General features: G+C 44.5%; 2 long non-coding RNA genes across 2 annotated transcripts; one reads left to right on the forward strand and one right to left on the reverse strand.

Annotated features, from left to right (window-relative positions):
* The first annotated feature begins 4,893 nt into the window (after positions 1 to 4,893).
* Positions 4,894 to 17,690, forward strand: LOC109026715 (uncharacterized). Its single transcript, XR_008679752.2, has 4 exons — positions 4,894 to 5,044; positions 6,888 to 7,009; positions 12,191 to 12,613; positions 17,550 to 17,690. It is a non-coding gene; the product is annotated as an uncharacterized lncRNA (long non-coding RNA).
* On the reverse strand, positions 14,852 to 27,683 carry LOC129533484 (uncharacterized). The gene is made up of 3 exons (XR_008679751.2): positions 27,421 to 27,683; positions 27,163 to 27,252; positions 14,852 to 17,727 (listed from the first exon to the last, which is right to left on the reverse strand). It is a non-coding gene; the product is annotated as an uncharacterized lncRNA (long non-coding RNA).
* Between the last annotated feature and the right edge of the window lie 178 nt (positions 27,684 to 27,861).

Below are 27,861 nucleotides of genomic sequence, written 5' to 3' on the forward strand. Positions count from 1 at the left end.
TTCATTTAAAAAAAAACAACAAAAGCAAAAAACAAATCCTTAGGGGTGGAAGGAATGAGAAGTGACTGCTAATGAGTATAGTGTTTCTTCTTGAAAATGTTCTGGAATTTGTAGTAGAGATTCAGCCTGTGAATATACCAAAACTACTGAGTTGTATACTTTACAGGGTAAATTTTATGGTATGTGAATTATATCTCAATTTTTTAAAACACACGAGCCAGGTAGTGGCAGGTATCTGTAATCACAGCTACTTGGGAGGCTAAGGGAGGAGGATCACTTGAGCCCAGGAGTGTGAGGCTGCAGTAAGCTATGATTGCACCACTGCACCCCAGCCTGGGTGACAGAGTAAGACCTTGTCTCTAAAAAAATAATGATAATAGAATGAGCATTCTGTCCTCCTAGAATATTCTACTAGATCTTCCTCCTAAGGGCAACTGGGCTTGTCCCCCGGGGTGTCACATCCATTACAGGGGAGGTTGCTTTACTCCCCTGTCATCACCCTATTTCCAGGCTGGTATTAGGAGTTCCCCAAGCTTCCCATTGCCACTTCTGAGGCATCGTTCTTCTACTTTGGTGCTAAACCTTTCCTCCTCTGAGGTGTACACACCCCTCTCCACCCCTCTCCTCCTCCTTGCACTCTTGTCTTCCTCCAGATTTACCCCCACAGAACTTGAGCACCTTACCCACATCCTCCTCTTGTCCATCCTGGGTGATTTCAGGGTCCCAGTGGATGAATTCCCCAACCTTCTGACCTTAACCTCCTCCCTTCCAGCGATCTTTGCTTCTGCTTCACTTCAGCTATCCACTTCCATGGCCATATCCCGATCTTAACTTTGAGCTGAGTCGTCTTGGAAAGTCTGAACGTGTATATTTGCCCTCTAAGTCCAGCATTCAGTTCTGCTCAGGGTTCACTTACCTGTTGTTCATCATTGTGAAACCTCTAGATCCCAGGACCCTCTGTTTGCTCCAAGTGTCCCATCCCTCATGAGTTAGGTCTTCCCTCCTCTCAGCTTAAGTCTGCCACATTTGCTACTTTCATTTCTTTTTATTTTTCTCTGCGCCCAGGGGTCTCACTGCCACCCAGTCTGGAGTGCAATGGCGTGATCTCGGCTCACGCAACCTCAACCTCCCGGGCTCCAGTGATCCTCTGACCTCAGCCTCCTGAGTAGCCGGGACTACAGGCACGTGCCACCATGCCCGGCTAAATTTTTTGGTGAAGACGGAGTTTTGCCATGTTACCCAGGTTTGAACTCCTGAGCTCAAGCGATCCACTCACCTCGGCCTCCCACAGTGCCGAGATTACAGGCGCGAGCCACTGCACCTGGCCTACTACCTTCTTAAGAGCCTTTCAAGAAGAGCCCCTCACCTTCTTTCTAACAGACTTGTCCAAAATTTCCCAGTCATGGATCAATCAATCCCATACCCAGGTAGACACAGCCAGAATTTATTTATTTATTTATTTATTTGTTTGTTTGTTTGTTTATTTATGTATTTATTTATTTTGAGATGGAGTCTTGCTCTGTTGCCCAGGCTGTAGTGCAGTGGTGCAATCTTGGCTCACTGCAGCCTCCACCTCCCAGGTTCAAGCAATTCTCCTGCCTCAGCCGCCTCAGTAGCTGGGACTACAGGCTCATGCCACCATGCCTGGCTGATTTTTGTTTTTTTGTTTTGCTTTGTTTTTCTGTTCATTTGTTTGTTTAGTAGAGTTGGGCTTTCACCATGCTGGCCAGGCTGACCTCAAACTCCTGACCCCAAGTGATCTGCCCGCCGTGGCCTCCCAAAGTGCTGGGATTACAGGCATGAGCCACCGTGCCTGGCCAACACAGCCAGAATTTATTTCACTGAACTTATGTCACTGTTATCTAGCAGTTCAGAGAGGCCGAGCACTGCAGTCATGGAAAGAGCACAGGATTCAGAACAAAATAAACCATGGCTGAGTCTTGGTTTGGCTGCTTACTAACATGCGCACCCCTGGGCAAAGCCTCCACTTTCTAATAATTCATTTGCTTGCTATGAGAAAATCAAATTATTCTTAAAAAATTATAATTAATATTGTAAGTGAAAATGTTTAGGCCAGGCATGGTGGCTCACGCCTGTAATCCCAGCACTTTGGGAGGCCAAGGCAGGCAGATCACCTGAGGCCAGGAGTTCGAGAACAGCCTGGTCAACATGACGAAACCCCATCCATACTAAAAATACAAAAATTAGCTGGGTGTGGTGGCGCACACCTGTAATCCCAGCTACTTGGGAGGCTGAGGCAGGAGAATCACTTGAACCCGGGAGTTAGAGGTTGCATGAGCCAAGATCATGACAATGCACTCCAGCCTGGGCAACAGAGTGAGACTCCGTCTCAAAAAAAAAAAAAAAGTGAAAATGCTAAATTCTGCTAAATTGCAGAATCTGGTGGTAGGAGAAGTCAGTTCAGTCAGGAAGTCCTCTATCTGTTAGGTTCTGGATGCTTCACCGAAGATTGCTAAGGGTTACCAATACCTGAATTAAGACACTATTACATTAATACTAATTAGGACTTCATGGAAAAACTTTCTAACAACTAATTTTGTACTTTAAGCAGATGATCTCACAGACCAGGGAACTGGGTGTCTTTGGAGTGTTCCCAGCTTCAGTGGCCACGGTCCAAAGTTGTAGATGAGATCTACTCTATACTCAATGGCAAACTGTGCTGCTGTCCATCTCTTTCAACCCTGAGAATTTCTGAGTCTCAGATGGATTCCAGGAGAGTCTTGTACAGCAGAGAAATTGATGCTGGTATCACTCGTTCAGTATCACCATCAAAAGATGAGCAATCACTCATTAGAAAGGGTTTTCAAGGGTTTCCAGGCTGGCCTGACCCATCTCCTCCAGGCACCTAATGAAGCCTGTCCTTTCCCTAGTGTCTTACTATATCTTTGTTGAGATGGGGTCTCGCTAGGTTGCACAGGCTGGTGTCGAACTCCTGGACTCAAAGGATCCTCCTGCCTTGGCCTCCCAAAGTGCTGGGATTACAGTTGTGAGCCACCATGCCTGGCCTTGTTTACTGTATCTTAAGCCTCCTCTACACTTTGCATTTTATGTCTGAATTTTTGCACATAAATATTGGCCATGCGGGGTGGTCTTTCCTGAAGGCAGATTGGATCTATCTGAAAAGAATGCTAATTTCTCCTGTTAGTCTCCGAGGTAAGAGATGATTTCTAAGGCAGAAAAAGGAAGCAGTAATTCAGAAAGTGAATCTTAGGCACAAGTCTGTCCTTAGAACTCATCTGTCCACCACATGGGAGCCAGTCCAGGGCTAGGGAGATAGGGAGTCTGCAATCCCCAGGGATCAAGTGTTTTTTTTTTTTTTTTAAAGAAAATTGTTCATATTCATGTGGTTCTCTCTATTCCCCTTTTGTTTATCATCTAGGATTTATCACCTTTTCACTAGTTGTTCCAACTTCTTTCTCATCTCTGGGCTCAAGGCTATTCCGTTTCTTCAAGAAGCCTTTATTGAGCACCATTTCTGGGGTGGGAACTGTGTTAAGCACCCAGAGTACAAAGATGAATAAGACACAGTCCCACCTTCAGGGTATTCCCCATAGGAAAGAAAAATATAAAATAAATGTCTAGGATAATGCAGTAGATGATATTGCAACATGTGGAAAGTAAAAAGAAAAGGAAAGAAAGGAAAGGTGGTAATAAAGCGTGCTAGACATAGGAAATATTGATCAGAGTCACAGAGGTAGGAACTGATCATGGTAGGACATAACAAGCACTGTTATACCTGCTTCATTCATTTAATCTTTACCCCTGTGAGGCAGGGGACTATTAATGTGCCCATTCAACAAATGAGTATACTGAGAGTCAGAGAAGCTGAGTAACAAGCTGACATTCATGCATCTGTTAAGCAGCAGAGCCAGGACTCGGGGCCTTCAGCCTGGCTCATGACTTCATGTCTTACTGCCTTGCCATGCTGGGATATTCTCATTGGCCAGGCCTGGGTCATGGGCCCACCCCAGAAGTGGATTGAGGGCTAGTAGGTTTCCCACAGAAAAATCCTACTGTTAAAATCATTAAAAGAAAAACTGAATGTTGGGCGAACAATAACAATAGTTGTCCATTGCAGAATCACTTCAAAAATACAGCTTTTCCTTTCTCTTGCATTATTTGCTTGAGATAAATTTTCACAGATGGGATCCCATGAGTCACGGTGGCTTTTGATATAAAATGCCAAGTAGTTTTTCAACAGGATGCATATATTTACATTCTGTCTGCTCAGAATGAACAAATTTCACCACACCCTTATTTGTGTTGGATGCCATATGTTTTGTAAACCTAGACAATTCTAATTTTAGTAGATTCTGCAGTTATTTATATTTGCATTGTTTTCCCTATCCCTTTTTAGAGTGGAAAATACAAATAAGAAAGTATATATAAGTTGGTTAGCATGAACCTTCGAATCAACAGATGGGCCAACTGGAACCCTGGGAGCAAGTGGAAGAACAGGTGTGTCTCTCCTGCTCGCGGCCTTAGGGACCAGAGGACAGGGTCTGTGCTGAGAGACGAGGCCAGCTCATCCAGTTCCAGCCTGGGGTTCAAACTCAAAAGGAACTTCAAATGTCAAACATTTCTGGGTTATTATTATTGTTATTACTCGTCATTTCAGCTGTGTTATTGCATGAATGTTAGACTTCATCTAAATTTTAAAAATGCATGTGCGCATACACTACTGGAAAAAAGCTAGAGAAACTTGTTGAGTTTGGGGGTGTCCTATTGTGTTCTGTGTCTTCATTTTGTTAAATCGTGATGAAAGCAATTTCCGAGGCTCTGCTGGTGGTACTGCCAGGTGCGCACGAGTGAGAAGGGGTAGGAAAGGGATCGCGAAGAGACAAGCCGATGCTCCTTCCCCTCCTCGCTGGGAGGTCACTTTCCTTTGCGCCAGAGACCACAGGCTCCGCCGCTCGAGGCCCAGACCATAGAGATGCGGAAACCTCCGGATTCCTAGAGAGGAAATGCGGGCTCAGGATGTCGGCTTCGGGCGGTTGCCCACTTTCGGCTTCTTTCAGACAGCGTGAGTGCACTGAGTTTGCGGGCTTTTTTCTGCTGGAGGGTTTCTCGCATCCTCTTAGGTCCCTGCTCCGGGCTCACGGGAGGCCTTGCCGGGTGGACGCGAACCCCTAATGCCGACTCTGGGGCCGCGAGCGGCGGGGCGGGGCGGGGCGGGGTGGGGGGGGTGGGGCCTCCTCCTCGGAACTCGCGCGCCGCGGGATTGGGGGCCGGGGTGGAAGGCTTTTCGGAGGGGCCCCCTTGAAGCCCATAGCGCCGGGATCCCTTTCGCCTAAGTGCTCCCTCGAGATCGGCCCCTCCAATACCTAAGCTCTGGACTTTCCTTTTTATAACCCCTACAGCCTCGAAAAAAATAATGGTGACACTGCAACTTAAAAGTATTTAATTTAGGCCGGGCGCACTGGCTCACGCCTGTAATCCCAGCACTCTGGGAAGCCAAGTTGGGAGGATCGCTGGAGCTCAGGAGTTAGAAACCGGCCTGGGCAACATAGCGAGACCCAGTCTCTACTAAAAAAAAAAAAAAAAAAAAAAATACAAAAATTAGCCGGGCGTGGTGGTGTGCGCCTGTGGTCCCAGCTGCTCTGGAGGCTGAGGTGGGAGGATTGCTTGAGCCTGGGAGGTCGAGGCTGCAGTGAGCCTTGGTGGCACCCCTGCACTCCAGCCTGGGCGACAGAGCAAGACCTGTAAATATATATACTTTAGGGCCCATTTTTCCCGTATGTAGGAGAACGACTGACTTGTCAATTTTAAAGTCAAGTAACCAAAACAAACAAACAAACAAAAAATGCACTTTAGTATTGTGACCACATAATGGGGAAGAAGATTAGTTCAGAAGATGAGGAACTATGAGCCTGGAAGAGTAGAGTACAAGAACTATGCAGACAGTGCCACTTGGAAGGAGGTTTGGAGGTACAGGGGTAGAAAGGGTCCTAACGTCCTCCCTATGGGAGAGGAGGGTGAAGACAAAATCTAGATCTCTTAACCAAAGGCTGTGCATCATGGTGCACGCCTGTAGTCCCAACTACTCGGGAGGCTGAGATAGGAGGATGGCTTGAGCCTGGGAGGCGGAGGTTGCGGTGAGCTGAGATCGTGCCACTGCACTCCAGCCTGGGTGACAGAATGAGGCCCTGTCTCAGAAAAAAAAAAAAAAAAAATCTTACCAAGGAGAAATGAGACTCATGATTGTAGACTACTAGTTTGAGAATACTGGCCTGGATTCTCTACCAGGGCAGCCACTTACCACAGGTGTTAGTTCCTCAATAATTTTGAGATGTTATTTTACTGTTCATGATGTATGCTGGAGGAAGGCCAAGGCCGGGTTTTGTTCATTTCCATTTCCAGGTGTTATATGGCTTGTGGCAGTTCAGTGATTATGAATCATTTTCTTGAACATTTATAAAACGGAAACTATCCATAAAACGGAAACTATTCATGTGTGAAACTGATATACCTTCTCTGACACTTCTATGAGATTGTGTTGGGAAATATTCCCTATAAAGAAGCATTTGCCATTATGTGTTCCTGAGGAGAAAATAAGAGAGAGAGAGAGAGAGAGATAGAAAGAAAAGGAAAGAGAGAAAGAGAGGGAGGCAGGGAGGGAAAAGGAAAAGAGAAAAAGAAGGAAAGAAAGAAAAGAAAAGAAAAGAAAGAGAGAAAGAGCGGGGGAGGGAGGGAGGGAGGAATCTGCCAGTCTCTTAACACAGTTAATAGAATATTAGATCGTTCAGAGAAGGCCTGCCGTGATGAACTTGCTTAACTTTGTTTAGTCTGGTGTTTCTCTAGCATTTTAACCACAGAAACTTTAAAGTAACACTCTATTAATATCCCTCCCATGTGGTTTTTCCCAGAACACATTTTGCAAAATGCTGACATAAAGCATTCACCTGGGCACAGGACTGCTCAGAAGGCACTCGCAGCTCTCAAAAGGCATTTCAGATCTACTTTTTTGAAATCATCTGACTGGATTTCGGTAAGGATAGTTTCTGTTTTATGAACATTCAAGAAAATGATTCCTAGTTAGTCAAGTGCCACAAGCCATATAACACCTGGAAAAGGAAATGAACAAAACCTGGCCTTGGACTTCCTCCTGCATACATCATGAACAGTAAATAACATCTCAATATTATTGAGCAAACATTATCAATATACAGTTATTTATAAAACAGTAAAAATAATTATTTGGAAAAAATGTGAATTGTGTCGAAATTCTAAAATTCAGTAGATTCAGGGATTCTTAATGACAAACCTAGAAATTTGTTCACAGTCTCCTAGATGGACCTATTTTAATAAGATATGATCAACATTTGCTAACTGTATAAATAGAATGTAATTAAAAACCATTTAAATGTGTTGTATATTTGCATTGATATTCATTGGAACCTTGCTCTGACATTATAGAATAAAATTTAGAACAATTGTTTTGAACATCACTCAACATAGCTTAGTTACTGAAACTATCTTGTTTGGCACAAACCTTCTTCAAGTAGAGCTACAAATTGACTTACTAGTATATTACTAAACTGTTGGAGTTTCAAACAAGACCTGACTGGGGATGACTGGGTAACAATGCCTTGGACTGTCTTCTTCCAGTATCCTGTCCTTCACTCTGTAGGGCCAAAAAGCTGGTTCCATTAGTTCACACAGAGGTAAGCAGGATCCAGAGGACACATGCTAACCAAACTAAAAGAAGTTGATGTATAAACCTGGAGTGTGAGTTAATTCCTTTCTAGTGAAAAACATAATTATCAGTCAGACTGGATCATTGTATTTGCCAACAGTGTGTTTCTTTCCTGTAGGAAGATCTACATGGGAGACTAGATTCTTATATTGTACTGAGACATATAGTGAGCTTGCAATCAGAACAAGGAGATGGTCAGGAGTTCAAGACTAGCCTGGCCAACATGGTGAAACCCTGTTTCTACTAAAAATACAAAAATTAGCCGGGCATGGTGGCACGTACCTGTAATTCCAGCTACTCAGGAGGCTGAGGCAAGAGAATTGTTTGAATCTTGGAGGCGGAGGTTGCAGTGAGCCAAGATCACACCACTGTACTCCAGCCTGGGCGACAGAGCGAGAATCTGTCTCAAAACAAACAAAAAAAAATAAAGTGTCCTGAAATTGTGCTGCCTTTTACTCCCAAATAGCAAAAACCATACATTTTGTTTACAGTGGCCTCCATCCCACTGACCACCTGCCTCCGCTTCACATTCGACTATCAGTGTTTAAAAGTGTTAACATCCCTCCCTTTCTTCAGGCCTTAGACTAACCCCCATCAGCGCCACCCTTTTTATTGGACCTCAGGCTTATTGAATTGGGTTAGTCATAATTCTCAGTCCCTGGTACAAAAACATCTTTGTTCCATGCGTGGCCCTTTCTATTTATTTTATTCTATTTAGATTTATTTAATAGTATTAGGAATATTTCATGAACCAACATGACCAATAACTTACAGTTACAACATGCTCCTCTCTGACCAATCCTCCTGCTTCCCTGTCTATAGGGGTGACCACTGTGATAAACTTTGTAAAGTTTATGCTCTTGCCTTTGGAGTTTTTTGTTTTATCACAGCCATTTATATCTAAACAATACATTGGTTTCACTTTTTTAAAACTTTATCAAAAGGATGTCTTACTGTATTTTGTCTTCTGGACTAGCTTTTTTTACTCAACATTATGCAGCTAATATTAATATATGTAGTAGTGTTTAGCTCTAGCTCATTCATTTTGATTGCTTGTATGTCATTCTGATTATACCCCTCATCCTTTCTCAATTTTACATTAGTTTAGTTCCAGACCCTTTCCTCATCCAATAAAGAAGAAAATTTTCTTAGGCACTTTTGTGCTCATTTTCACTCTTTATTCATCCATCATTTATCAAGTGAACCACAGTGGGTAAAGGGTTAACAAAACCCTTTCCACTACTCAACAAGAATGTGACCTTCAGCTAACTCTCATGTTAGTTATTGCTGAGTAACAGATTTCCACAAAACTTGTGGCTTAACGCAACAAGCATTTATTATCTCACAGTTTCTATGGGTCAGGAATTTTGCAGCATCATAGCTAGGTAGTGCTGGCGCGGGTTCTCTCATGAGATTGTAGTGAAGATGTCGGTCAGGGCTATATTCATCTGAAGGCTTGGGTGAAGTTGGAGGATCTGCTTCCAAGATGGTGCCCTCACATGGCTGTTGGCAGGAGGCTTCAGTTCCTCATCACATGGGCCTCTCCATAGGATTGCTTGAGTGTCCTCACAACATGGCAGCTGACTTCCCCTGGAATAAGTGACTCAAAAGAGTAAGACAGAAACCATAATATCTTTTATGGCCTAACCTCAGAAGTCACACACCATTATTTCCCCAATAACCTAGCGATTACATAAGTTGACCCTACTCAATGTGAGAAGGCATGAAAACAGGTGCAGGGATGATTGGGAGCCATCTTGGAAGCTGGCTACCAAAACTCTCTTGCTATTCCCTTGCTATAAACACACACATGTTTATAGCAGCACAATTCACAATTGCAAAAACATGCAACCATCCCAAATGCCCATCAATCATCGAGTGGATAAAGAAAATGTGGTATATATATATACCATGGAATACTACTGAACCACAAAAAGGAACGAAATCATGGCATTCACAGCAACCTGGATGGAATTGGAGACCATTATTCTAAGTGAAGTAACTCAGGAATGGAAAACCAAACAGCATATGTTCTCACTTATAAGTGGCTAAGCAGGGCGGGCACATTGGCTCACACCTGTAATCCCAGCACTTTGGGAGGCCGAGGCAGGTGGATCACGAGGTCAGGAGTTCAAGACCAGCCTGGCCAAGATGGTAAAACCCCGTCTCTACTAAAAATACAAAAATTAGCCTGGGGTAGTGGCACGCGCCTGTAATCCCAGCTACTTGGGAGGCTGAGGCAGGAGAATTGCTTGAACTCAGGCAGCAGAGATTGCAGTGAGCTGAGATCATGCCACTACACTCCAGCCTGGGCGACAGAGTGAGACTCTGTCTCAAAAAATAAATAATAAATAAATAAACAAAAATAAGTGGCTAAGCTATGAGGATGCAAAGGCATAAAATTGATGCAGTGGACTCTGGGGACTCTGGGGGAAGGGTGGGAGGGGGGTGAGGGATAAAAGACCTCACATGGGGTACAGTGTACACGGTTTAGGTGATGGGTGCACCAAAATTCAGAAATCACCACTAAAGACCTTATCCATGTAATCAAACACCACCTGTTCCCCCAAAACCTATTGAAATGAAAAGAAGAATAACACAAACTTGCTTTTTGACAGTGTGAGTGAGAGATTCATAAACCAAAACATTGCAGCATTTGAGTGTTAATGCAGGAAATCTATATTCAAGCATATGGCAGAACATATAGCAGGTGCGCTGGGGATCCCTAAGACAACTCAAGACTCCCAGGTCCAGTGATTTGCTTGGAGGACTCACAGAACTCAAAGGATAGCCGTCAGCATGGCTGTAATTTATTACCATGAAAGGATATAAAGCAAAATTAGCAAAAGGAAAAGGCGCATGGGGCAAAGTCTGGAAGCCACCAGGGGCAAGCTTCCAAGAGCCTCTCTCAGTGGAATCACACAGGACACGTTTAATTCCTCTAGCAATGCTCTGTGACAAGTGTGAAATGTTGTCCATTATCAGGGAAGCTCATTAGAGACTCAGTACCCAAAGTTTTTACTGAGGGCTGGTCATGTAGCCAACCTCTGCCTAGCATGCACCAAGATTCCAGACTCCCAGAAGGAAAGCAGGTGTTTCACATAAGCCATACTGTTTGCACAAACAGTCCAGGCACAATGAGCCACTCTTATCAGGGAATCATGGGAACTCTCCTGAAACCCAAGCTCCTACATGCCAGCCTTGGAAAGGCCAACCTTGAAAGCAGGGCTTTCTAAGGTTAGCAGTCTCAGGCATGCTGTGGTAACTCCCCTGCACAGTAGAAATTGCTAAGTGTAGCCTGCAGATACTCAGGAGATGATGAGAGAAATGATGCTTGGAGTGAATCTTGAAAGCTGAAAAGATCATTAACAGTGTGAAATGAGGAGAAAGGGCACTCCAGCAGAGGGAAACTTGTTAGCAAAAGCAGAGAGGTGGGAACACCCAGATGCCTTTGGAGAAATGTGTGTAGTTTGGAGTGACTGGCACATGGGTATGGATGGCACGTGGGTGTGAATGACAACCACTGACCTGGTCCAAGTCTCAGTTTCCTCATCAGTGAAATGAGATGGTTGATGTGGATGACCTCTGAGGTCCTTTCCAGCTCCTACTATTCCAAGGAAAATGGGAGCAGCTGAGTCACGTGTCAGCAGCTGAGATAGGCATAGAAGATGTGACTGGACCTAGAGCAAAGAGCATGAATTAAATCTGATCCAAACACTCTGTGCACTTAGGCAGAGACCTTAGGCAAATTGTGTGACCTTAGGCAAATTGCTTCCCTGAGCTTCCTCTTCCTTATTTGAAGTTGCATAGTGTATTAATCCATTCTCACACTGCAAATAAAGACATACCTAAGACTGGGTAATTTATAAAGGAAAGAGGTTTAATTGTCTCACAGTTCAACATGGCTCGTGAGGTCTCAGGAAACTTACAATCATGATAGAAATTGAAGCAAACACGTCCTTCTTCACATGGCAGCAGGAAGGAGAAGTGTCGAGCAAAAGGAGTAAAGTCCCTTATAAAACCATCAGATCTTGTGAGAATTCACCCATTATCATGAGAACAGCATGAGGGTAACCACCCCCATGACTAAATTACCTCATACTGGCTCCCTCCCATGACGCATGGGGATTATGGGAACTACAATTCAAGATGAGATTTGGTTGGGGACACAGCCAAACCATATCAGATAGTAATGATATTTTCTTCACAGAATTATTTTGAGGATTCATGAGATGCTCTATAGAAGTTTCTGGCAGAGCACCTGACAGTAGGTGCTTAAGGAATGGTGACTGCTAAAAAAATTTGTTAACTTCGTTTTGTCCATAATTCAGTTTATTATTATTATAATTTAATAAGACAGGGTCTTGCTGTTACCCAGGCTGTCACGAACTCCTGGGCTCAAATGATCCTCCTGCCCAGCTTCCCCAGTAATGACTACTAAAATTGTAATATTCAGTCTTTCCTCCCATACAGTTCAAGCTCTTGTTGCTGAACCAGTCATCAATGTCTCAAGCCTTTCCAGTCGTAATCTCCACAGAAGGCTAAAGCACAGCTAACAAATGGTGCAGTCAAAGGGAGGCTCTGCCCCCATGACCAGGCCATGTCTCAGAGCAGCCACAAATGACAGCAGGTCTCCAGATCAGCAACATGCAGAAAGAGAAGCTGATGGGGGTTGTGGGGAAAGGCTTCCATCCCTCAGGGCAAAGGAAGCCAGAAGGTTGACAAAAGGACCCTGTCTCGGTTGGCCTGAAGCAGAGGTGAATTGAATTGAGGAGGACACCTTGACAAGGAGAAAAAAAAATCAAGTCACAGATGGGGCAGTCTGGGAGGGCTGACAAAGACAGCCCCATAGTGTGAAGTCACACACATTTCCTCAGGAAACCATCTGTTTGAACAGTAAGTAATGTGTTCCTAAAATACAAAATTTTGCTTCTTTAAACAGAATTTAATGTTTTAAAATATATGTACCACATTCTGCTTGTGAAAATGTATTGATCTGTACGTGTTTTCTGAGTGAATACCATATTTCAATTAAAATGTATATATATATATATTTTAGTATATGTATTTTAATATATATATATGCCAGGAGTGCCTATAATCCCAGCACTTTGGGATGCCAAAGTGGGAGGATTGCTTGCACCCAGGAGTTTGAGACCAGCCTGGGCAACATAGTGAGATCTCACCTCTACAAAAATTTAAAAATTCGCCAGGCATAATGGCGCATGCCTGTAGTTCCAGCTACTCAGGTGGCTGAGGCGGGAAGACTGCTTGAGCCCAGGAGGCTGAGACTGCAATGAGCCATGATTGTGCTAGCACACCAGTCCAGCCTTGGTGACAGAGCAAGACCCTGTCTCTCAAAAAAGAAGAAAAATACCAGAATGGATGAATATATAGGTAATTATTAATGAATATTTATTGCCAACCCAATAGGTATAATGTCTTATGGAATTTAAATATATGTGTAGAACTAAACATGTATAACAACAACACAAAATGAGGAAGGAGATAAATAAAACTAAAGTTTCCTAAAGTTTTAAATGTTTTGGGAACTGGTAAAAGTAATAATTTGTATTACACAGAAATAAGTCAAGATTGCATGTTGTTTAATCTCTAGGATAACAGCTAAAGAAAAAGAATATGTAACAAAACAATGTATAACTAACAAGCTTGAGGTAAAGAATAGAATGATAGAAAATATTTTCTTAATCCAAAAGAATGCAAGAAAGAAGAAAAACAACAGAAAACAGATGGGTGAAGCAGAAAATAAATAGAATAAACCCAACTTTATATCAATAATTACTTTACTATTATTTAAATAGACTAAATAATCCAAATGAAAAACTAAGATTGGCCAGGTGCAGTGGTTCATGCCTACAATCCCAGCACTTTGGGAAGCCAAGGTGGGCAGATCACAAAGTCAGGACATCAAGACCATCCTGGCCAACATGGTGAAACCTCATCTCTACTAAAAATACAAAAATTAGCTGGGCATGGTGGCATGTGCCTGTAATCCCAGCTACTCTGGAGGCTGAGGCAAGAGAATCACTTGAACCAGGGAGTCAGATGTTGCAGTGAGCCAAGATCGCGCCACTGCACTCCAGCCTGGGGTGACAGAGCAAGACTCCGTCAAAAAAAAAAAAAAGAAAAAGACTAAGATTATCATACTGGATGAAAAATACAAAACCTAACTCTATGTGACTTCTAAAAGAGACACTTTAAATACATGGAGATCGATGATTAAAGAAAAAGGATGAGGAAAGATAGACTGTAAAAGTCTAACAAAAGAAACCAGGCATTCTATAGCAGTATGAAGTAAGATTTTGAAGCAAAAAGCATTACTAAATATTAAAAGGTACATATTGTAATGGGTCAATCCAACAAGTAGATATCAAATCACAAATCTATACATACTTATAACTTCAGAATACAGAAAGCAAAAATTAAGCAACTCAAAGAAGAAAGTGACAAATCCACAATCATTATGGAAGACTGTAAGATACATTTCTCGGTAACTTATAGAGCAAGAAAATATAGTAAGGATCTAGAAGATTTAAATAAAGCAACTAACAGACTTAGTTGTTGTATATGTATCAAATTCTGTACCCATAGTGATAGAATTTATTTTATTTATTTATTTTTTTTTTAAGATGGAGTTTTGCTGTTGTTGCCCAGGCTGGAGTGCAATGGTGCAATCTCGGCTCACTGCAACCTCCGCCTCCCAGGTTCAAGCAATTCTCCTGCCTCAGCCTCCCAAGTAGCTGGGATTACAGGCATGCATGAATTTACTTTTTAAGTGTACATGAAACGTATCAAAATTGATCATATGATGGGCAATAAAGAAAGCCTCAGCAAATTTCAAAACATTGAAATCATTCAGAGAATGTTGTTTGACCAGAATAAAATTAAGTCAGAACTCAATAATAAAAAGATAATCTCCACGGCCTGGAAATAAAAAATATATTTCTAAATAACTCATAAAGAAGAAATCTAGACAGATATTAGCAAATATTTTGAACTCAATGTGACCCCATAAAAGACGTAACTTCTAAAACCTCGTAGGATGCAGCTAATGTAGGGACTAGAGAGCTATTTATAATCTTAAAAATGTGTATATTCGAAAAATGGACAGGCTGAAAGTCAATGATTTATTTTTTTAGTTTAAGAACAAAAAGAACAGTAAGTTATATCTAAGGAAAATAGAAGTAGATAATAAAGATCATAAATCAGTGAAATAGAAAACAAATCTGCCTGGCGCGGTGGCTCACGCCTATAATCCCAGCACTTTGGGACGCCGAGGCGGGCGGATCACGAGGTCAGGAGATCGAGACCATCCTGGCTAACACAGTGAAACCCCGTCTCTACTAAAAATACAAAAAAATTAGCCGGGCGTGGTGGCGGGCACCTATAGTCCCAGCTACTCAGGAGGCTGAGGCTGGAGAATGGCGTGAACCCAAGAGGTGGAGCTTGCGGTAAGCCAAGGTCGTGTCACTGCACTCCAGCCTGGGTGGCAGAGCGAGGCTCCGTCTCAAAAAAAAAAAAAAAAAAAGAAAGAAAGAAAAGAAATAGAAAACACATATACAATGGAGAAAAATCAACAAAATCAAAATTTGGTTATTTGAAAATATTATTTATATTGATAGACTCCAAACAATACTGATCAACAGAAACAAAAAAGACAAATTTTCAATATTAGAAAGGAATATCAGTACAGATCCCACAAATATAACAAAGATAAGAGAATATTATTGTCTTTACACCAAAATATTGACAACTTGGATAAAATAGACAAACTCCCTGAAAAATACAACTTTCCAAAGCCCACATAAAAAAGTAAAATCTGAATAGCCAATATCTAATAAATAAATGGAATCTATTCAAGAACTTCTCACAAAGAATTCCAAGCCCCAGATGGCTTGCTTCATCAGTTAATTCTTCCAAATATTTAAAGAATAATACCATGGGCTGTGTGTGGTGGCTCACACCTATACACCCAGCACTTTGGGAGGCTGAGGTAGGAGAATCACTTGAGTCTAGGAGTTCAAGACCAGCCTGGACAATACAGTGAGGCACCGCCTCTACCAAAAATTTAAAAATTAGCAGGCCATGGCAGCGTGCACCTGTAGTCCCAGGTACTTAGGAGGCTTAGGTGGGAGGATTGCTTGAGCCCAGGAGTTCAAGGTTATAGTGAATGATCTGTGATGGCATCACTGCCACTCCAGTCTGGGTGACAGAGTGAGAACCTGTCTCTAAAAAAAAAAGAATAATACCAATCTTGCATAAACTTGGACAAACTCTACCAAAGAATAGCAGAACAGAGTATAGTTCCCAACTCTTTTTATGTGGCCATAACCTTAATAGAAAAACTGGACTAGGCTATTACAAGCAGAAAAAATTACAGACCAATGTCAATCACTGTGGTATGAGAAAAAATAAATATTTGGGTTTTGTCCCTGGTTCCTGGCACATGGCTCCCAAAACTCCTGAAATCTCCACAGTGGCAAGAGTGTCTTTTGTATACTAATGAAATGACTAGTGGCTGGAGGCTTCTAGGTAGTTCAGGATGAAGAGGTCACCAGAAAGACCTAGACAATAGCTCTTATTCTGCATGCCAAGAAAAATAAACAATTAAAAAAAAAAAAGGAGAACTAGGCATGATTAGAGGGTTGGAACTTTTAGCCCCACCCACTGACTTCTGGGGAGGGGAGAGGGACAAGGGGCTGGAGATTGAAGTAATCACCAGTGTTCAAAGATTCAATCAGTCATTGCTATGTAGGGCTCACGCCTATAATCCCAGCACTTTGGGAAGCCAAGGCAGGCGGATCACCTGAGGTCAGGAGTTCAAGACCAGCCTGGCCAACATGGTGAAACCCCGTCTCTACTAAAGATACAAAAATTAGCTGGTCATGGTGGTGTCCACCTGTAGTCCCAACTACTTGGGAGGCTGAGGCAGGAGAATTGCTTGAACCCGGCAGGTGGAGGTTGCAGTGAGCCGAGATGGTGCCACTGCACTCCAGCCTGGGTGACAGAGTAAGACTCCGTCTCAAAAAAAAAAAAAAAAAGTCATGCCTATGTAATGAAACTTCCATTAAAACCTCTAAATGATGGGGTTCAGAGAGCTTCCAGGTTGGTGAACACATCAAGGTGCTGGGAGAGTGGCGTGCCTGGAGAGGGTAGGGAAGCTCTGTGCTCATTCTCCCTTGCCTTGCTCCATGCATCACTTCCATTTGGCTCTTCCTGAATTGTATCCTTTGTAATAAACCAGTAATATTAAGTTAAGCACTTTCTTGCTTTTCACTAATCATTCTAGCAAATTGTCAAGCCTGCGGGAGGTGGTCATAAGAACCCCCAATTTGTAACCAGTTGCCCAGAAGTATGGGTGGCTCAGGACTTGCAACTGGAGTCTGATTGGGACAGTCTTGTAGGGCTGAGGCCTTAAATCTGTGGAGGCTAATGCTAACTCTGGGTAGTGTCAGAATTGAATTGAATTGTAGGACACAGTTTGTGTTGGAGAATTGGTTGGTGTCAGGAGAGGAAAAAAATCCTCACTTGTGAATATAGATGCAAAATCCTAAATAAAATATTAGCATTTTTGCTAAGGAATTAGAAAAATCAAGCATCCATCTAGGGTTTATTCCAGGAATACAAAAGTGATTTAATATTCTAAAATCAATCAAGGTAATTCATCACATTAGTAGGAAAAAATAAGATCATAAAATCATATTGATATATACATAAAAATGATGAGTTGATAGATACATAAAAATGGTGACTTCAGAAAATGTGATTTCAAGAAGTAACATCAGATTCATTTTTCTTTCCTCTCTTGGAGTTCTGTCTGTCCAGTCTAGATTGATTTGTAGAAGAGAACTGCAGTCTGTTCCACGCCTAGCCTGAGCCATGGCCTGTACTGCCTGTTATGTTGTAAGACCCTCTGATTTCCAGGACCCTCTGGCTTTGGATTTTGGTCCCCATCTTTGGTTCTGCATGTTTTTGACTGATGTTTCAACCTGCAAGACAAAAAAGAAGGAGGCCAGTAAACAGGTATTATTTAACATAATTATTGACATATGTAATATAATTACTGTGTCGGACACTCTGGTAGGTTCTGGAGGGACAAATATGAACCCAAGTTCTGGAAGTCTAAGTAACTCATCGAAAGTCCCACTGCTGGTAAATGACAGAGCTGATATGTGAACCAGTCAGTCTGGCTTTGGAATTCATACTCTTACTCATTCTGTCACTAACTCTACATGACCAACCATAATACTAGGCATTAAGTGTCAAATAGACATAAGTTACACAGGCTGTGAAAGCACAAAGAAAAGACATCAATTCTGGCTAGGGGTGGGTTGGTTCTGGAAGGCTTTTAAAGAAAGAGGATTTAAGCTGATACTTAAAGATTTTTAACTGGCAGAAAATGAGAATGTATTACTCAGGATAATTTAGATTATGCTGTGGTAACACAGATTTAACCCAACAAGGGTTTATCTCTCTTAAGCAAATGCTAAGTCAAGTTGGGCAATGTCCAGGGCCCTCCCTTGATGTCTTGACTCAACTCTCTAGGCTGCTACCATTTATGGTTTCTCATTCCATTACATGTGCTCCATCACTGTGCAGGGGAAGAGAGAAAAACATGGAGAATTGGTACTCACCCTTCAAGGCTTCAGCCTGAAAACCCACACAACACTTCTGCTCACGGCCCAGTAATTCTAACTCAGAGAACATGGGCTATTTGGCAAGAAGTTGTTGCTTCTGCCCCAGAGAAAAGGAGCATTCCAGGCTGAGGAACAAGCACGTGCAAAGGCATGAATGGGTAAAACTGCATGGCATGCCAAGGGAGAGCAAATAAATCCAGGACACCATAGGTCTTCAATGTCATTCATAGACAAATGGAAGCTCTCATGGAGAAGCAGCAGAGTTTGCCTTGTTTTGCAAAATTATAGATGGTTTTAGATGTGCAAAATTATAGATGCAAAAAGGAGGGTATGCAGTTGTAGCCATGCCCTTGGACTTCCCAGCCTCCATAATTGTGAGCCAAATAAGCTTCTTTTCTTTGTAAATTACCCAGTCTAGGGTATTCTGTTAGAGCAACAGAAAATGGACTAAGACAAATAATCAAGAAATACTTCCTAGAGGAAGTGAACTTGGAAGGGAACGCATGGTATGGCCAAATAGAGAAAAAGGAGGAGTAAACCTTTCTGTATCAGAGGAAATAATCATGCAGGAGAGAGCACAGTTCAGGCAGAGGCAATGAGGAAAAGTAAGAGAATATGGTCACTAGAAGCACTATAGATGAGTCTCTTGTACTTAGACACTGCAATCCTAATTGCACAGGAGCTCAAAAGGGACAGCAATCATAGGATGGTCCTGTGGTTTGAATGTGACTCCCAAAAGTTTGTGTGTTTGAAACTTAGTTGATAATGTATACAATTTGGTGAAGGCAAGAGAATATGATTCCAAGATTTCCTACCTCTCTGCCAAGCCAATGGTGGTAGTCAGTATTTAAAACAGGAAACACAAAAGAAAGCAGCCTGTTTTGAAAGAGAAAAACTTGTTTGTGCCGTGCTCTGGAACATATACACAGAAATGTGTAGCAGACAACTGGAAATAACAGCCTCAAGCTCTGGGGTGAGGAGAGGCATCCCAGAATGAAGGTACAACAGAAGCAAAGGAATGGAGACAGGAAATATCAGGGTATACAGGAGACCTACAGTAAGAATGAAGGTCATTCCTCAACCATTTACTCTGCCCTTGCCGCCCTCCTCAGAGTCATTTCCCGCTGCCTGCTACACATCTGCACCTGGAGGGCCCCTCAAATGCAATCAACTCTTTGGCTCCTATCAACCAAATCCAGAGCCATCCATCCATACTGCTCTGTCTTCATTGAACTGTTTCAATCTTGCAGTATCTATTTTTCTGCCATTAAGCATAATTCTTTTTTTTTTTTTTTTTTTTTTTTTTTTGAGATGGAGTCTTGCTCCGTTGCCCAGGCTGGAGTTCAGTGGTGCGATCTTGCTCATTGCAAGCTCCGCCTCCCAGGTTCATGCCATTCTCCTGCCTCAGCCTCCCAAGTAGCTGGGACTACAGGCACCCACCAACATGCCCGGCTAATTTTTTTGTATTGTATTTTCAGTAGAGACAGGGTTTCACTGTGTCAGCCAGGATGGTCTCGATCTCCTGACCTCGTGATCTGCCTGCCTCGGCCTCCCAATGTGCTGGGATTACAGGCGTGAGCCACCGTGTCCAGCTGCCATTAATCATAATTCTATGCACCATTGTATGAGCCCTCAGTTCACAAAGTCCTTTTAACATATATGCACGTAGCCGTCCTCAGAATGAGACCACTGGTTTTTCTAGCCTCAGTGAAGCTGAAAAATAGATGATGTCAGCTGTGTGACACTGGACCAGTTAATTGACCTCTCTGAAACTTAGTATTTTCATCCACTAAGAAAAAAACATCTAATATCTGCCCTATCTATTTAAAAGCGTGGTTGTGATCAAATGAAAATAATGAATATGAAACAGTTATATAATCCCTAAGGCAATATAGGAACAGTGACAATAGGGTGGGAGTGGTAGTGATAGACGTTATCATTGTCACAATATGCCTTCTAGGGACCAGACAGTAAAGACACATAAGAAAAACTCAGCTAGACAACCTAATGCGAAGAGTGAGATTTAACTGAATACTTTTTATGAATCCAATGGTATGACTGCTACAAAAAAAAAACATAATCTTTGTCCTCTGGGAGCTGAGGTGGTAAAGTATATAGAGAGAGATGACCAATACACAGCACAGAATAAAAATGTGTCTCATGTGAAACATACAGATCCTAATTGCACAGGATCTGAAAAGGGACTGTGATCACAGGATGCTTCTATGGGTTTGAGTGTGTCCCTCAGAAGTCCATGTGTTGGAAACTTAGTTACTAATGTAACAGTATTGAGAGGTGGGGCCTTTGAAAAGGGAATTAGGTAATAAGGGTAGAGCCCCATAAGTGGATTAATGCTGTTTGTGAGTGAGATCATTTCCAAGGGACTGAGTTAGTGCCCTGAGGTGTCTTTTGTGTGCACTCACTTGCCCTTCCGCATTTCTGCTGTGTTATAATGCAGTATGAAATCCCTTACCAGGGGCCAGGCATGGTGGCTCACGCCTGTAATCCCAGCACTTTGGAAGGCTGAGGCGGGCAGATCACGAGGTCAGGAGATTGAGACCATCCTGGCTAACACAGTGAATCCCCGTCTCTACTAAAAATACAAAAAATTAGCCGGGCATGGTGGCAGGTGCCTGTAGTCCCAGCTACTAGGGAGGCTGAGGCAGGAGAATGGCGTGAACCCGGGAGGCGGAGCTTGCAGTGAGCTGAAATCAGGCCACTGCACTCCAGCCTGGGTGACAGAGCAAGACTCTGTCTCAAAAAAAAAAAGAAAGAAATCCCTTACCAGAAGCTGTCACCATGCCCTTGGTCTTCCCAGCCTCCATAACCGTGAGCCAAATAAGCTTCTTTTCTTTTTAAATTAGCCCATGTCAAGCATTCTGTTATAGCAACAGAAAATGGACTAAGACAGATGGTCAATGAATGCTTCCTAGAGGAAGTGAACTTGGGAAGGAACCCATGATATGGCTAGGTAGACAGGAAGGAGGTGTAGACTAACCTGGATATATCAGAAGAGAGCTGAATCAGAAAAATCCTAATTGCCCCCTCCCTCTCAGGCAGCCTGCTCCTGAAGCTAGGAGGCTCCAATCTTCCCAAGGAGGGAAAGAGTATGGAACAATGTCTTATGCCAACACTAAGGAAAGGGATTTCCTATTTCAATCTCTGTTGCTAAACAAGCATTTGCAGCTGAACCACAATCTCAAGAAATGGGCCAAGATCAGGTGCACAGGGAAGGCTCTGAGGATAGCCTCGCCACTCAGCATTCTGGGCACAGCGCCAGCCACTCAGACAGCGTGCAAAACACGGCTGGGGCTCCTTGTGCAAGACTGACTGCAAGCTTTATCTGCATGGACACTTTCTTGGCTCACAGAATTGTTTTGGAACAAAAGCTATTCATTTCAGCTTGATTTGGAGCCACAATCCTTGGCTTTCTGCAGTGTCAGGACTTGGCAGTGTTTCTGGCCACTGGGTCAGCCATGAGGCCAACAGCAGAGAAGGGAGCAAAGACACAACCCCACACTGTACTGAGGGATGCTGAGAGGTGGTCCTGCTCTTCCTGGGATGGCCAGGGGACTGAGGTGCCATGGCTGCTGGAGTGATTCTTTTCAGCAGCAGCCAACGGCCCCGTCCTCCCCAGCACGCACACACACACACACACACACACACACACACACACACACTGTTATGCAGTTTCTGATGACAGGGCTTAAAGCATCCTCGTCCTTTCAGTCATAACTTTTCAGATTATAAATACGGTACTTCATCGGGTAAAATAACCATCTCCTTAGTAGCGAGGCAGAGGGAGCTAAACGGTGGATGGCGGAGTTGTACCTACTTTGCCAGTTAGACATTTAAACTTCTCTGATAAAAATGACAGTCACTCCATTTCTTTCCCTTTGTGTTTAAAAAAAAAAATCAATCTCTGAAGAATTTGCAACTACCCCTCAAAAGAGATTAACAGGAGTTATTTCTAAAAGCACAATCAAGAGGGGCTTTCCAGCAATGACGTCTCTGCACAAAGGAGGGATTTTCTGGGAAGAGGGGAGTCTGTGTCTTGAACATTTTTAGGGGTCTTCCCATTAGGGGACAGAATAATTTTCCTCCGACCTTTTCCCCTGTAAACTCACTTAAGGGATTCCTTTTTAAATTGTAATAAGTCTCAATTATGAAAAATATGACTGACTCCTTGGGTCTGGAATGGTCTTGGAGAGGTGGTCTTGGTGGGCAAGGTGGCAGGTGGCAGGTGCCTGTACTCCACTCACGATGGGAGAAAACCCACCTTGACTTTCAAGCTCCCCAGGAAGGGTGCAGCTGTGGCCTTTCTCCAGGCTACCCCTTCTTCTGTCCAGCGTGCATCCCTTCTGAGCTATCTCCTTTCGTGAGACACATTGAAGACCCCCGGTCCTTCCCCATACCATCACCTCCCCACCCCACCCCACCACTGTTTACCAGACCACAGCTGCCCAGTTCTCCCAGAATCCTGACTTCTCCACAACTATTTCCTGAGGCCTCAAACAAATGCTACATAAAAGGGTCATCACTGGGCTGGGCACGGTGGCTCACATCTATAATCGTAGCATTTTGGGAGGCCAAAGCGGGTGGATCACCTGAGGTCAGGCGTTCGAGGTCAGCCTGGCCAACATGGCAAAACCCCATCTCTACTAATAATATAAAAATTAGCCAGGCATGGTGGCAGGCACCTGTAATTCCAGCTACTCTGGAGGCTAAGGCAGGAGAATCGCTTGAACCCGGGGGTGGAGGTTGCAGTGAGCCAAGATCGCACCACTTCACTCCATCGGGAAAAAAAAAAAAAAAGCATCATCACTGGACTCTCTCTGACCCCATCACAGGCCTAGCATTGCCCCTCTCAGATTCCAGCTAAGTGAGGTATGACATTGAACATTTTAAAGTACCCAGACAGTCACTGAAAGTATCAGAAAGTGATAGTCTCAATATTCCATCCACCCCATGATCACAATTTCTTCTCATAGTAAGTGGCTGTCACTCTCTACAAGATTTCAGGGACTGGAATTTTCCTATAATCCAGAGCAAGCTTCCTGGAAGACAATCATAATTATGAGTTTGCTGTGCAGAGATGTAAATAGTGACCCCAAACCACTGCGCTCTTTTTTTTAGTAGGCAACTCACATCCCAACTGTAGCACTGCCAGCCACAGTCCAAATGCCCAAGTCTAATATGCCCTGTTAACTGTACCCAGCCTCAGAAACATCCCTCATTTCTATTACATTCTCAATGACCAGTTTAATGTGTCTCCCAGGTTTTTCAGGCCCTGCCTCCAGACACAGAATTGCCTACTGGACATCACCATCTGGCTCTGACCAACAGCTGACACACAATAGATCCAAGCCAAGTTCATGTTCCTCTTACACCTTTGTCCCAACTCTCCTCCTGGCACCCCATCTGCCCTAAGAACAGCCTCACATCCTCAAGACCCAGAGAAACCACCACCATATCTTTCAGAATGCTTTCTTGACATTCCACCCAGGATAAAGTAAAGGCCCACACTTAAGCACCTCCTTTACCCTCCAGCTGTCTGCATGGCACCTGTGCCATGCCACTGTGTTGATACATGTGGCCATCTCCTACCACTAGACTACAAGTCACTTGAGAACAGGGAATGTGTCCTGAAGTCTGTGTTATTACAGTGTCTAACAATACCTGACACATAGTAGGTGCTCAATAAATGTCTGTCACGTGGAGGAGTGAACAAATGATACAAGCAATTCTAAATTCTGCCCAAGCCTCATTAAGATCCTTTCTTCTTGTAGCCCTCGTCTAAGCTCAACTCTCTTCCTGGCACCCCATCTGCTGCAAGAACACCCTCACATCCTCAACTTTTCCTTAAGTCAAATAGGAAAGCATTTTAGAAGTCCAGATGGAAATTTTTTCCACCTCACCCCAGGTGGTCAGGGCTGCCGGAACACAGGAAATGAGAAGCTAGGCTGAAACAAGAGCCCTGCGTGTGCTGGAGGCCACAGCAGGTTGCCCAGCCCTGCTGTTTAGTTCACTATGTGTCACCAGCTAACACCCCCCAGGCAGAGCCACTGGACAGGGGAATTCTTCATCTCCTTCTACACATTAAAAAAAAAAAAAATCTACCTGTGTATTTTTGAGACACTGTTTCATTCTGTTGCCCAGACTGGAGTGCAATGGTGCAATCACAGCTCACTGCAGCCGGGACCTCCTAGACTCAAGCGATCCTCCAACCTTAGCTTCTCGAGTACCTGGGACTACGGGTGTGCACCACCACACCTGGCTAATTTTTTTCTTTTTTTTTTTTTGGAGAGACAGTGTCTCACTCTGTTGCCCAGGCTGGCCTCAAACTCCTGGGCTCCAGCCATCCTCCCTCCTCGGCCTTCCAAAGTGCTGGAATTATAGGCATGAGCCACCATGCCCAGCCTCCACCACATTTTCAACAAGTCCAGGCATCAGAGGTGGGCATCAGCTTGGCTGGTTGGCATCAGCTTGGCTGGTAGACATACCTACACAGGGCTGCATCGAGCCTGGGACAATCACAGGAGTGATGACAGGTGTGAAGGCCTGGACAGTCACAGGAGAAGGGCCCTTCTGATCAGCACCACTCCCTCTGACCCCATGAAAATCTGTCATTTCCTAGGTGACTGGAGTTGCAGACAGCACAGAAAGACCCTGAGTGAATTCTCTTGGCTCAGGGAAGGAAATATATCCCATCCATTCCTCTGGCTTACATTAGAGCCCTCATTTGAACCTAAATCTGACCACTTCACTCACCTGCTCTTTGGGGGAAAACAGCACCACCTTTGTAAGGCATAGACCTTTCCTATCCATCCCTGCCTGCCTGTCCCACCTCACACTCCCCTTGTACTATATGCTCAGCGAACAGCAATCAGCATGCCCTCAGACACACCAGACTCTCATACATCCCTGTGCTTTGGCAGGGGCTGCTTCTGCAGGTGGGGTCTTCCTTCCTCTGCCCAGCAGAAGCCTCAGGATCCTCCAAGCTTCAAGGCTCTCTCTTCAGTGATGACTACCCCCACTCTTCACGTAGAATCAGAAGCTCCCTCTCACCACAGTCTTAATTTTATATTTCTCCTGGCTGGGCACAGTGACTCATGCCTGTAATCGCAGCACTTTGGGAGGCCGAGGCAGGCAGATCACATGAGTTCAGGAGTTTGAGGCCAGCCTGGGCAACATGGCAAAATCCCATCTCTATTAAAAATACAAAAAAACTCTATAAAAAAAAAAACAAAAAAAATTAGCCAGGCATGGTAGTGCCTGCCTGTAGTCCCAGCTACTTGGGAGGCTGAGAAGGGAGGATCACTGGAGCCCAGGAGGTCAAGGCTGCAGTGAGCCGAAATCACGCCACTGCACTCCAGCCTGGCCAACAGAGCCAGACTTTGTCTCAAATAATAATAATAATAAAATAAATAATTATGTTTCTACAATTGTAGTGAGACCAGCTTTTCTGTATCATGTCAACAATTCTTCTAGTGTTAGCCCTTACCAGCCTCAGTTTCCTTACCTGTAAAACGGAGATAATAATTGAACTAGCCTGTCGCATGGGTGGGAAGATTGATTCCCGAAAGTGGCTGGTGCCTGGGGAGGTGGGACAGGGTAAGTAAGGTGGACAATACAGGGCTCATTCATGAGCAGCAACCCCTGTGGGCCACCTGAGTTCTGTCCTACTGGGAGCCTCTGGGAGAAACAACATAGAACACCCTCAGAAGAGCCATACCCGCGGGGGAGGAAGCTTGGTACTTTTCATCAAGCAACTGTCTTTCACTATCAGTTGCAGGCTGATCCAGGGGGCATCCACTCCCTGGCACTCTGGCCACATGTGTGGCAGTCATGTTCCTATGGCCAGAGAAAACCCCCTGAGCAGAGAGGCTCAGGCACTTACAGTAGAAGTCCCTGATGTTGGGTGGGATGTCAACACCATCTGATGCCATTCACCTGCAGCTCTGCCATTGGCTGGCTGAGGGAGCTTGGCTCCTCTAGAAAGATGTATTTGGCCGGGCGCAGTGACTCATGCCTGTAATCCCAGCACTTTGGGAGGCCGAAGGGGGCGGATCACTTGAGGTCAGGAGTTCGAGATCAGCCTGGCCAACATAGTGAAACCCCGCCTCTACTAAAAATATAAAAATTAGCCAGGTGTGATGGTGCGCACCTGTAATCCCAGCTACTCGGGAGGCTGAGACAGGAGAATCGCTTGAACCTGGGAGGTGGAGGTTGCAGAGAGCCAAGATCGCACCACTGCACTCCAGCCTGGGCAAGAGAGTGAGACTGTCTCCAAAAAAAAAAAAAAAAGTAGATATATTTGACTGGGGGCACCCTAAGGTACCTTGTGGTGGGCCCAGTCCTCCATCAGCCCACATCCCCCAAAGCTGGGCACTGTTAAGCTGCCCTTGGGTGGGCCATTTAGCCTCAAGGGACTTTGAGAGCAGGGGCCATGCTCGTTTTGCTCATCACTGTGTCCCTGGTACCTCGAGCAGTGCCCAGCAGATGCCAGCCTCCAAGTCCACATTGGCTGCCTGGCTGACAGCACGTGGTGCAGAATGAGGTTATGGCAAAGGAAACCCTGACATTCAGCCTCAAACCCAGCCCCAGGACCCCAAGCAATGGAAGACCATGACCACTGCCTTTGCATCTGTGAGTAGGTTGTGGTGTAAGATACGTTTTAAGATCTATGTGTGTAAAATAACGTTTTTAACTTTCAAATATCACACTTCGGATGCAGAAAGGGCAACTTATAGGAGCTTTAAATTCGTAGGTGGTTGTCTGGGTTACCTTATATGACTCGGAGCTGGGGTGGGCTGCCTGCACTGCAGTCCGTGGATCTCTGTCTCAGTCTCCAGGCCCAGGACGCAGCTTGGAAACCTAAACGGAATTGTCTTTATCACAACTCACACCAGTCACTTAATGAAATCGAGCTGCACAAATCGACCCAAAGGGGTGCCCTCCACTCCTGCCCCACGTGTCCTCGGACGCTTCCCAGATGTGGTCCCCGGCACGCCTCCCAGGGCCCAGGTAAGGGGCCAGGGTTACCTTTTGGAGAAATGCCATCCTCAGCCTGTGTACTGCCGGCCTTGGTATCGGATTGTCATCCTGGCGCCTGGATGGATTCACAGCCAGAGCACCAGTGGGAGACAAGAGGAGAAGCCCCCAAGTTCGAAAGGCAGCCTGGCTCGCCCCAGCCCTGGGTGGTCGACGGGGAGGCGGCTGGGCGGGGAGGGCGCGGGCCGGGCCTCCTTGACCCTCACTAGGCGCCTCCAACTTGGAAAGCAGCTGGAATCCGCGCCAGCCAATCCGCGAGCGACGACGCGGGCTCATTAGCATGCGCTGCGCGGGCGCCCACCTGCCGCCAGGTGGCGCTTTCCGGCCCCCGCCGGGACCCCGCCGAGCGGCAGGTGAGACTCGCAGGGCAGGGCCCCGGGGGGCGGAGGGGTGCGGGGGAGAAGGAGGAGGGAGAGGAGGAGGTGGAGGGAG

Source organism: Gorilla gorilla, chromosome 4 (genome assembly GCF_029281585.2).
Source record: "Gorilla gorilla gorilla isolate KB3781 chromosome 4, NHGRI_mGorGor1-v2.1_pri, whole genome shotgun sequence".
Classification (NCBI taxonomy): Eukaryota; Metazoa; Chordata; class Mammalia; order Primates; family Hominidae; genus Gorilla; species Gorilla gorilla.